The following is a 12,836-nucleotide window of genomic DNA, read 5'->3' on the forward strand; positions in this document are numbered from 1 at the left end:
GTAGATACGTCTATAATTTAGTATATCCAATTGGCTATAATATAATCATTACTGAAAAAACAAATAAATGTTATTGCAAAGAGTTTACTTGATATTAGATTTTTTGTTTTCTAAATCAAATAGTTAACAGAAGACTAAATTGAGAATAAAGGACTATAATGAAAGATTAATTCGAAACACTAGAAACCCAAAAAGAAAATTGAGATAAGTAAAGGATTAAATAGAAAATTATCTCATATAACATCTATTATCATATATTAAGTGCGAGGGGAGTTTTGGTGCGTTGAAACTAGAGCCTTCAAAAAGGGTCGGACCTTTAGAGGAAACCCACCCCGACACGAAAAAATAGGCCGAGCGAGTTGCTATTTTCATCTCGTTTGGAGGTGGGCCTAAACGGGTTGGTCCATTTGGGCCATGGTTTTTGGCGGGGCAGAGCTCCCCGCTCAATTACTTAAAAAATTTATTAAGATATTTGATTTAATATTGACTGTTTGACCAAATCCAAAGATAAAACTTAAAAATAATTGATTTAATTTTAGTTAACTCCACGAAATAATTGAGCAAAAAATTTGTTGTATAATTAGATTAGATGGCTAATTTACAAAAAGGTAAAAACTTGTGTGTGACGGTCTCACGGGTAGTATTTTGTAAGACATATAACCTATTTGGGTCATCCACGAAAAATATTACTTTTTATGCTAAGAGTATTACTTTTTTTTATGAATATCGATAGGGTTGAACCGACTCACACATAAATATTCGTGAGATCATCTCACAAGAGACCTAATCTTATAAAAATAATTTTCCGACACTTCCATACAATTGTATGAAACATTGAAGTTTTGTTTTAAAGAAGAAGACCAGTAACACGCAAGATGTTGGCTGAACGTACGTAAGAAATAAAATCAACTCAAATTTATTGTCTGAACTAAGTACCTTTAAGTTAAATGAATGTCAACTTTGGCCCACTGCATATACATATAGATAATAGATTGTATTTATCATTTATTTTACATTCTAAAATTTGAATTTGATTGATTTTTGGTTTGTATTAATCTACTAAAACAGATAATTATGATTAAGTTTTATAAAACCCAATTAAGATAGATTTCATGTGAAATTTATCACTCAAATTCTTCTCGAATCAAATATTTTCATCCAGGCAAAAACTTGTGTGAGACGGTCTCACGGATCGTATTTTGTGAGACGAATCTCTTATTTTTGTCGTCCATGAAAAATTATTATTTTTTATGCTAAGAGTATTACTTTTTATTATGAATATCGGTAGGGTTGACCCATCTCACAAATAAAGATTCGTGAGACCGTCTCACAAGAAACCTACTCTTCCATCGAGAGCAAATTCATTGACACAAACCCAATTTTGGTCTATCCAAGTAAGTCAAGAAATATGAAATCTATTAATTCAAATCATCGATCCAACCGCAACGTAAATTCATGTGTTACATAAAATATATTGGAATCTTCCACTTAAGATGTGATTTTTTCAATCTTATCATCATGGAACAATTCAATATTAAAATTAATCTGGATTTGTTTTGAACATGTACATTATCCATCAAGCTTTCTATTTAAATTTTGTTCGATACAGGACTTGAATTTTTAAACCATCCACACGAATCCAAAACAGATTCAGTTCGAATAATTCATAAATAACCTTCTTAAATTCGATATCATATTTATATTATTTATTGTTCATGCATGCAGAAATAATATTAAAATCTGAATTAATAAGAAGCAATATATATATATATATGTATATATAGACCAGCTATATATTTTTCATACTACACCACTAATATAATGCGATCAACAATAACAATGACAATAATGGTTAGGGGGTTTATGATGAAAAACTTTGCAAAATCCTCCTTTTCCGCACGAGCTGGATCGGCACATAGCATCACACCTAGCGTCGTCCTGTCCGTGGAGGCACCGACCGATGTGGTTGTCGAAACAACACTTCAAACCTTTTCCATCGATGCCACCTGAATATATAACAAACAACAAACATTAGGCCGAAATTTTCTCTTGATGCAGCATAGATGATCGAAACTAATTAGGTTTAGATTAATGGAAGAAAATGTCGATCAACCCGACAGTACTTTTCAAGTTAAAAGATCGATCAAGTGTTTATTAAAAAGAAATATATATATATATATATATAAATTCATATGCAAAGCGTCGAATCGCAAATCAAAATGATCAGAAAAAAGGGTTTTTTAATATTTGATACACAAACCTGCAGACATAATGAATACTACAAGGAAGAAGAACCCCAAAACCCTAAAATTTGACATGTTTTCTTCAAGGCTCGATGTACTAATTACAGTAGTGACGTTATATCATATATATTGTAGTACAAATGGCTTAAATTAGTAATTAAAATTTGTTAAATCTTAGATTTTATTAGTAAATATTAAATTTTATAATCATTTTGAAAGATTTTGTATTCTGTATTCAACAAACAACATACCTTATATTGAAAATTTGAATTGTAAAGTTTTTAAGTATATGAGATTTGGCAGTGATTCTTAATTTAAGACATTTCCTTTGGTGAGGAAGTAATATTTGTGCGTGGTAATAACTAATAAATAAAATATAAGAAACGTCTTTGTTATTCACAGTGGTAAAAATTAGAAAATTATAATTTAAATTTACCACAATAACTAACAAATTATAATTTTCTGATCTCACTGATAAATTTCTTAATTAGATTCGACATTGACCAATCTTTTTGGATGAATATTTTTCTTATCCATACCGTTTGCTAGGGAAAAAATTATCTCTCCTGATTTCTTACCTTCCGATCTAAAGGAATAACAAGATTTGCTAACCATTTAACTTGATTATCAAAAGTATTTTGAGAACCTAAAACAATATATGAATGAGTAAGTATCTTGTGAGACGGTCTTATGAATCTTTATCTGTGAGGCGGGTCAACTCTACCGATATTCACATCAAAAAGTAATACTCTTAGTATAAAAAATAATATTTTTTCATGGATGACCCAAATAAGAGATCTGTCTCACACAAGTTTTTGCCTATATGAATATATCATGTTTAACTTGATTTGTTATATTGTGAATTAGGGAAATTTACATTTTTGGTTCGCATTTTTTTTCCCTTCAAAATTTAGTAATTTTTTGATTCAATTTGCATTCATAGTGCAGTAACTTGCATTTTTTATGGCAAAAACTTGTATGAGACGGTCTCACGGGTCGTGTTTTGTGAGACGAGTCTCTTATCTGGGTCATCCATAAAAAAATATCACTTTTTATACTAAGAGTAGTACTTTTTATTATGAATATTGGTAGGGTTGACCCGTCTCACAGATAAAGATTCGTGAAATCGTCTCACAAGATACCTACTCATTTTTTATTTTCAGTTTTGGTTGTTTTTCTTCCCCAAATTGAAATTGGTCACCGGAAATTGCCTATCTAGCATTCGGGTATGCTGAGTTAGAAAATAAATTTGAGAATTTTGGTTTTTGGTGGGAAATTAGTTTGTCTTTTTTTTTCTTAATTTCACCAAAGAAAATAAAATAAAAAATTAAAATCAAATTTCACCTAGAAGATGCAGATTTCAAGCTTTAGTTACTGAGTGTGGATATTTTTTTATTTTTTCTTTAATTTAATTTTTAAGAACATGTGAACTTTGGTTTTTACTTTTTTATTTTATTTGCTTAGATGTAATTAAAATAATCGCATAGGCTACTCTTCCAACAAAAACAAAATCCCCAAATTTATTTTCCAACTCAGCATACTTGGTCGCCGGCTAAATAATTTCCGGTGGCCAATTTCAATTTTAGGCAAAAAATTGATCAAATTTAGGGGGAAAAAATGTGTAATTTACTGTACTAAAACTGCAAATTGACCCGTAATATAAACAAAATTGGAAAAGTATTAAGTCACGGGAAATAATTTTATCTGTAACGTACATGTTTCCATTTTTTAACTTGTTTAGGTCAATTTACGGTCTTAGTCCACTAATTTTTCTTACAACATCCCCTTAATTTTTTTTTTTTTATAACTCACTATTCAATTTTTTTCCTCATAAGTGAGATGGTCCAAACACTTTTAATTTAATAATTATAGAAGTTTTCACCTGTACAAAATTGACAAAAAAAATACTCCAAGAATAAAATTTAATTTTGTAAAAGTAAAGATTTAAATTAATTTTATGCAAATAAACCAAAATAGTATTTTAGTAAAAAAAGCTCAAAAAAGCAACTAATTAATTGACCACAGAAAAATTATTAGGATAACATTGAAGTAATTTGAAATGCTAGAGATGAATTTGACATAATTTAAAACCCAGCAAGGTAAAGTTAGTGTTGTGGTTTGGTAGAAGAGTTTCTTTAGAGATGAACACAAATAACACAGCAATGTTGGATTCAGTATATCACAGTGATCAAACAAGAGAAATATCTAAGCTAACTTTCCTGGGATTAATATATGACTGAAGGGAAATATAATTTTCATATTAAATTTATTTTTCAAGATTTATTCTTCTTTGTTGATATGATATTTAATATTTAATTATGATTTTACCTTCTAATATTCCTTACAATGACAAAAGATTAATCGTGCAGAAAGTAATCAACACAGAAAGTTTGCATGGTTCGACGAATTCGTCTACGTCCACGGACAAGCATCACCCAGTCTTTATTGATTCATCAACATTAACGTATACAGAAGCCACAAATTTCTCAAGATCACTGAAGCTCACAAAGCAAAGTATATCTCTCGGATTTCAAGAAGAACATAAGACAATAACTGTCATATCCAACAAGATATTCATAGTTACCAGCATGAAGTAGGTACGATTCAAGTAAATACGAACTATATAATAAAAATTAAAAAAATTAATTTTCAAAAAAAAAATAATGAATTATTTTGTTATTTATCTGGGTTTAATATCTCGTCATATTAGATGAATAAATTAATTAAGAACTTATAAAACTTAATTTCAATATTTTTTCTCAAATTAAAATTCAAGCGGTTGATTTTATATTATATAATAAATAGTAGTGATCATAATATATAAAACAAAATTAACTGAAACAAATTTTTAAAAAAATTATAAATCCAAACACCACATATAAGGCATATAAATGCATAAATCATAATTTATATAAATGACGCTGAAACGACCTCGACTTTTTTTTTTTATAAACTCGAAACCTACTAAACATAAATAACTTTACATTTTCATAAACCATAATAATTTAACTTGAATCTCAAGTGTATAAAAATATCCATAAATCATTAACAATAATCTTTTAAATCTTTTATCTATCAAGTTAGTACGGAAATAAAAGGCCATTGGGAGTGTACTATAGCACTCGATCCACTCAAGCGTCAGTGCCTCCTCCAATAATCAAATACTGCATCATACAAACCTATGAATCTAAAGACTCAGCATATTCTAAACATGTATAGCAAATAATACATATACAATCACATGAATTGAAAATAATACTTTTATTAAAAATAGCTTTTAAACATAAATAAATCATTTAAAATAGCTTTAATCATAAATAAATCATTTAAAATAGCTTTTGAGCATAAGTAAATCATATATCATAAAATCATTTTAATCGTAAAGCTTTCAATCCTTTATCATTTTGGATGAAGTTTGATCTTTGAAAGTGACTATCTTTTATCCTTTGTTTAAATAATCAGTCTTCAGCTCCAAATAGCCCATGGGGTGGGCACTAGGCTCCACCATGGAAATACGATTGTCGGGGTCCCTCTGGGGCCTTGTCCCGTACACGGGGTCCCTCTGAGGCCTTGTCCCTCACGATGTTCCCACAAAATCATAAGTTCAATGTTCCTTCTTAAAACGGATCCCCCACACATTATATATCATTTGTCACAGTCAATTAAAATCCCTCAAAATATTTTTCATTTTCCTTTAAAAGCATAAAATATCATAGCTTTCCAAAAATAGCATTTTAACAGTAAAAATTGAACAGATTTACCATAAATCATAAAATGACGTATTTTCATTAAAATCATCATTTTAAATCATTTAACATGCATTATGATCCTTCGAGACGCTGCCAAGCTTTTACGAAATTCTCAAGTGTAAAATGATCGTTTTGGCCCTAGACGTAAAATTTCCCGATTTTATCTTTTTCTTAATTTTAATGACATGGACTTATCCCAAATAATTATTTAAGCTTAAATCAAATTTTCTATAATTTTATTCAGCTTAAATCGAGGCTTTTCAATTAGTTCTTTAATTAACAATTTGTGAGGCATTTAATTCCCGAATAAATTCAAAACATAATATTTTCTTCCTAAATTTTAAACATAACCTTTTTATAACCTAAAATACCCTTGTGAGCCATAAACAACACCCGTAGACCCATTGTTCCAATTTTTCTTATTAAATTCTCGTTTTGACCCTTAATCGAACATACCAAGCCATCTCCCTATTTAATCGAGCCACGCCCAGGCCACCTCGAGCCAAACCCGAGCCAACTAAGAACCCTACTGACCAACCCTGACCCAAGGAACCAACCCCTAACTCACGTCCAAGCCCTGCACCTTGGACACCAGATCTGCGCACAAGATGCTTCTACACTTAGGACTCTTGATCAAACTAGGACTCCTCTAGCCACTTAACCAGAGATCACCTCGAATCCTCACCAACCCTGGACCACACCCATACCAAACCAAGCCCAGCCTAGACCACTGAACCCATGCAGCGAGCCACCTGAAACAAGAACCAGTTGCGCGCACACGATGCTTCTCCCTAGTCTCGGTCCTTAATCCCTCCAGCCACCACGAACCCTGGCTGCACTAGACCATGATCCAAACCCTGACCGCCTCTCTTGGACCCTAATGGACCAGCTTGTCTTGCCCTAAGGCCAGCCGCAACGCTGCCTTCCCATCACTTCCCTCTCGCGCGCTCGGGAAGAGTCCTAGCTAAGGTGGACTCTTCCCTAGCCACTCCCCTTGAGCCCTAGCCATGCTAGGACTCTTCCTAGCCCTATTACACGACCTTAGCCAAGCCCCAACCAGCCCTGGCCGAGCCCCAAGTGACCATGCACACTGGCCAACCCCATGACTCAAGTGCAAACCAAAACAAAAACCTCGGTCCTCTCCTCTCTTGTTTCCCTCGGTTCCAGCCTTTGTTTTCTATTTAATTACTCATATTTCATTCATATTTCATCATATATTGGCAGCTAAACCCTCGAGAATCATAACATTACATAACCAAGAATTAAATCGTTGAAACTTTGAAAATATTGGACAAAACATTGAACCAATCGTACAAACGTATTTTTCATGCATAAAAAATTAAAACATGCATATTATTATTTGAATGATGCTTAAAATAACTTAGAAAACATGCCTTCGCTCGAATATTCAATCGTCGGCGAGGGTGCGAAGTTGGACGACCGGACGACGAAGAACCCTAGCTTTCCTTCCTCCCTAAATTCTCGATTTTTGTGTGTGTGCAAGTGAGAATTTCGGCTACTGATGGTGCTGAAGAATGGTGTTTTGAAAGCCTATGAGTCCTATTTATAATTTTTAATCAACATGTTAATGGGCTTGAGTTTTGGGCAATAATTAAATTGGGTCCAATAACTCTTATTTAATTAAATAATAAAATTTTATAAAAATCATTTTTCAAAAATAATCCCTTTGATATTTTAAAATCCCTTGTTTGCCCAAAACCGGCTTCTCGAGAAAAATCGAGCTCGATTTGCAAAAATAATTCGAACTCTAACATTTTTAGAAAAATTAAATCATTTTTAATATATTAGCAAGCCTTGAAAATATTTAGTGAAAAATAAATATTCTTGTCTTGGTCGTCTCCGATCTCTTGATCACCTATATCATAAAAGTAAAAGAACTAAAAAAGATCGGTGTCTCAAAATTGAAAACTTTAGTCAGTACTATTTAAAGCTAGAACTTTGGATTCTTATATTGATTATATGAAGCGACTACTTTAGTTTTCTGCTGATTGGCCTTATATTTCTGCATCCCTACTGTGAGAACCTCATATTCCAGCAGTAGCAGCAGCTAGCAGATTTCAGTAGAAGCTATTAATTCCAGCAGCAACTCATATTTCAGAAGATGATATTTTTCCAGCAGACAAAATCCAGCAGCAGAAGATTTCAGTAGCGAGATTCCAGCAGATAGCTACTGGTTCTGCTCAGGACTTGTAATTGAAGCATTTAATATGGAATAAAGGCTGTTAATGGCAGATTATGGTCATTAGTTGGAATGCTAACAGTTAGATTTTGGCCTATAAATAGCACCCTCAATCCCTGAAATTGATGTTACCAAAACCTTGAGTTATAACTTGAAATTAGAGCTAAGAGAGTGCATATTTCGAAGCTGTAAAATCCAGTAGCGAGGCAACCAGATTCCAGAAGACTGCAACCGAAATCCTTCAAGCAAAATACTGTAAGTGGGCTTATGTTTAAGTATCTTGAATCCAGTTTGATGATTTATGTTGTAAACCAAAGTTTCTGTATGATCGATTTCTGATATCTGAATTTTGAAGCACTGAAACCTAGTGAACTAATGGTAGGAATATATATTCTGAACATTACTGATTACTGATTACTGGCCTCACCCCTTAGAGGAGAGAACATATAGGGGATTGATATCAGTTTAGCCATGAAATTCACGAACGTGCTCAGTGCTTGCTTTTGTTAAACTTCTGATTTCTGATTACTGATTACTGATTACTGAATACTGAATACTGATTTCTGTTATGAAAATAAGAATTTCTGTATATTATTCGTATTACTGTTTCTGTATGAAAATGATTTCGAAAACTGGGAGTTATTCCCGCCCCCGCTTACTGAGTGACAATCATATCTCTCACCCACCAAACCCATCTCAGATAAGAGCGAGGAAGAGTTGTTAGAAGAAGAGGAGCAACTTCAGTTTTGGGGCTGGTGATGAAGATCGTTGTTCGTAGTTCTGATTTATATTTTATATTCTGCTGCATCTGTTCAGACATCGTATTTTCTGGTTTTACATTTCCGCTGTAAAACATTTGTATAAGACAACGATTATTATGTATAAAAGATTGGTTTCTGAATTTTGTACTTCTGAGGCTTGTTGTTTTTTAATGTAAATTTGAGAGCAACGCCGGTGTCAACCAACCCCCGTCCCGGGGCGTGACATTGAAGTGGTATCAGAGCAAACCAGGTTTCATATTCTGGGGAGGAGGAACTAGAAATAATAAGTTCTGATAGAGTTCTGAAATTAAGTCCTGAAGGTTACTGAAATAAGCTACTGTAATAGACTTCTGAAAATTTACTACTGTAATAGACTACTGAAAATATAGACTAACTACGTACAGTTGGGAAAAATCAGTAAGGGAAACCAATAGCTCGAAACCAGAACCAGTAGATGGAAACCAGTAGACCCAAAACTAGTAGCCCGAAATCAGAACCAGTAGATGGAAATCAGTAGATCTGAATGCAGAAGACTGGGTCAGTAGACTCGGAATGCAGCAGACTGGTTCTAACAGTGCTGGAAAAGAAGCAGACTGATTGTAGTAGCATCAGAGTTGCAGTAGATAGGGAATTCCAGCAGGCGCATGCAGTAGACCTTGCAAATGGCATGGAAGTTGAGACGTTTTTCGCACAAACTTCAAACGGCCATAACTTTTGATCCAGGAGAAATTTTTACTATTAAAAGTATGCGTTGGAAAGCTCTCGACGAGGAGAACCTAACTAGAGCCATTCAATCATTCTAGCACCGCCGACAAACCCCAAAATCCTTCTTTAAGATAGTGATATCATCATTTCCATAAAATTTTCCAACTTTTCGAAACTTTGGGGAATTTTCATTTCCAAACGGCTTAGTATTTTTACACTAAACTTGGTATCATTCCTGTTCTTGATGTGAAGGATTTTTAGTAAATTTTTCACGGAATTCTGAGACTGAAAATTTTGAGCTATTTTTCTATTAAAGATATCGGCAGTACTGATTTTGTTCATTCCAGTATTAGTCTATAACTCGACCTGTATTCTTGATATCATTTCTGAATCTTCACTCTCATGTTTTGGATGTAGGATATGGCTGACCAGAGTAGCTACATTAAGAGCTTAAAGAGGAAGCTAGAAAAACTCAAGGAGCATGACTACTGCCTAGAGCTGGACAAAGACGAATTAGAGCGTCGAGCATAACACTTGAGAAGTGATGTTAAACGTTATGCTCATTATCTGCATGAAGCAGAAGAGAGGAGTAGGAAGGCTCAAGAAGAGTTTGAAACCTCCCAAGAGACTGTGGCAGAATTCATCGAGTTACGTGATACACTAGTTGAGAAGATCCAAATACTCAAGGATTAAAATCACCAACTCGTGTACCAGCATAATCAGTATAGTGAACAGACTGATGCATAGATTCATGAGTTGCAGAGTACTGTTGAAGTTCTTAGTGACCAGAATGCGGTTCTGCATGGTCATATTGAACACCTACAAGCAGTAATAGCCAACCAAGACGAACCTAAGGAGGATCCCGAAGAAGAAGAAGAAATTGAAGAGGATCCTATGGATTTGAGATTATGAGAAGTGATAAGTTAGAACATCAGTAGTGGTTTTCTTTGTAATATCACTTGTTCCTTGCATTTCTGTTTTCAATTTCGATGTTTTGTTGTAATTGCATTTTCTTGAGGAATCAATAAAAATCTATTTCTATCCATTGGTTTCATATTTAATTTTTGGAGCAATTACTCGATCATTGTGATTCCTTTGTTTAGTCTTTATTCTGTCATCAACCTTAGAACTTTCAATATTGTAGAAAATGGACGGACGACCAGTTAGAAACAATCGCAATACTCGCTACGGCAACCGCAACAACAACCGCAATGATGAGGATGCACAACAACAACCACCACAACCACCACCATCAGTTGGCCTCAATCAGGCGGATTCGATGGCTATAGCCACGATTGTGGCAACCACACTACAAGGGTTTGTCAACCCTAATGCTAATCAGCCACCGCCACCACCTCCAGCTCAGAATGGGACTAAGCAGAACTATGAGGCTCTCCGAAGAGCAAGAGTCCCCAATTTTGACGGAAGTTCCGATCCCGAGGTCGGACAGAATTGGATGAAGGAGGTGGAGAACCATCTTCGACTACTTGAGGTTCCACAAGGAATCAAGGTAGATGTGATTACACCTTTTCTCGTGGATAAAGCAGCCAAATGATGGGAAGGAGTCTCACCAGCTATGGTAAGGGCGGGACCTATCACTTGGCAAAGGTTCCGAGAGGCATTTCTGAAGCAGTACTTCCCGACAGCAGTTCGAGTGCAGAAGCTGTCACAATTTGAAAGCTTGGTACAAGAACCAAACATGTCAGTGGTGGAGTATTCATCCAAGTTCCACTCATTGGGAACTTACTCCCCAACAATCATGGGAGACGAGGCCTTGAAGATGCATCGTTTCAAAAAGGGATTGAACAGCCGTATTCAGTCTGCCCTTTCCGTTATCAAACCCGATAGTTTTGATGAATTGATGTGAGCCGCCATCAGGGCTGAGAATGACATTAAGAGGCGTGAAGGTGAGAACAAACTCAAACGTCCTCAGCCAAGCCAGTACCAATCGGGCCAGCAATTCAAGAGGCCTAGATTTTCAAGCAACCAATTTACCAGTGCTTCATCCAAAGGAACCAATTCTTCTCCATCAAGCAAAGAAGGAGTCAAGTGCCAAAATTGTGGATTCAATCACACTGGTGAATATCGTAAGAATTCTGGAGCTTGTTTCTGTTGTGGAAAGATGGGCCACCGCATTGCTCAATGTCCTTTTCCAGATCCAAGAGATGGTCCAGCAGGCGGAACAACTCCAAATAAGCCTAAGGAGAACAGGCAAATGCTAGAGTTTATGCTATCACTCAAGAAGAGGCTGACAACTCAAATGATGTCGTAGCAGGTACCATTATAATCAATGATATATCTGCGTATGTGTTATTTGATTGTGGTGCTACACATTCATTCATGTCTAAGAGATTTGCCAAGAAGTTAGGAGCTAAGCCTGATAACTTAGAAGAACCATATAGAGTAGCAACTCCTGCAAACCGAATTTTAGAAACTCGTACTCTATATCGGGATATTAGTGTTCTCATAGAAGATCAGAATTTCAAGGCAAACCTGATTCAACTAAACATGGTGGAATTCGATGTAATTCTTGGAATGGATTGGTTAGCCAAGAATCATGCTTTAGTAGACTGTCATGGAAAGAAGGTAACCATCCAAGCCCCACAACAAGAGAAAATTTTGTTTCATGGTAAGACAAAAGAACGAAAGACTCTTCTTTCTGCGTCTCAAACTTGGAAAGCCATGAAAAGTGGAGAAGAAGTTTACCTAGCTATGTTAAGCGAGGTAAAGAAAGAAACCACTCTTACGCTAGAAGAGATTTCGGTTGTACAAGAATTCCTGGATGTCTTTCCTGAAGAACTCCCTGGCGAACTTCCCGACCGCGAAGTGGAATTTGAGATTAATTTAGTACCAAATTCTTCACCAATCTCAAAAGCACCATATCGAATGGCTCCGACAGAGTTGAAAGAACTCAAAGAGAAACTTCAAGAATTGTTGGATAAGAAGCAAATCCGACCAAGTGCATCTCCGTGGAGAGCTCCTGTCCTATTTGTAAAGAAGAAGGACGGAAGCATGAGGATGTGTATTGATTACAGAGAGCTAAATAAGATCACAATCAAGAATAAATACCCACTTCCAAGGATAGATGACCTGTTTGACCAACTCAAAGGAGCTTCAATCTTTTCCAAGCTCGACTTAAGGTTAGGCTATCACCAACTGAAGGTCAAGACAGACGATA

Source organism: Primulina tabacum, chromosome 11 (assembly GCF_025594145.1).
Source record: "Primulina tabacum isolate GXHZ01 chromosome 11, ASM2559414v2, whole genome shotgun sequence".
In the NCBI taxonomy this organism is placed as follows: Eukaryota; Viridiplantae; Streptophyta; class Magnoliopsida; order Lamiales; family Gesneriaceae; genus Primulina; species Primulina tabacum.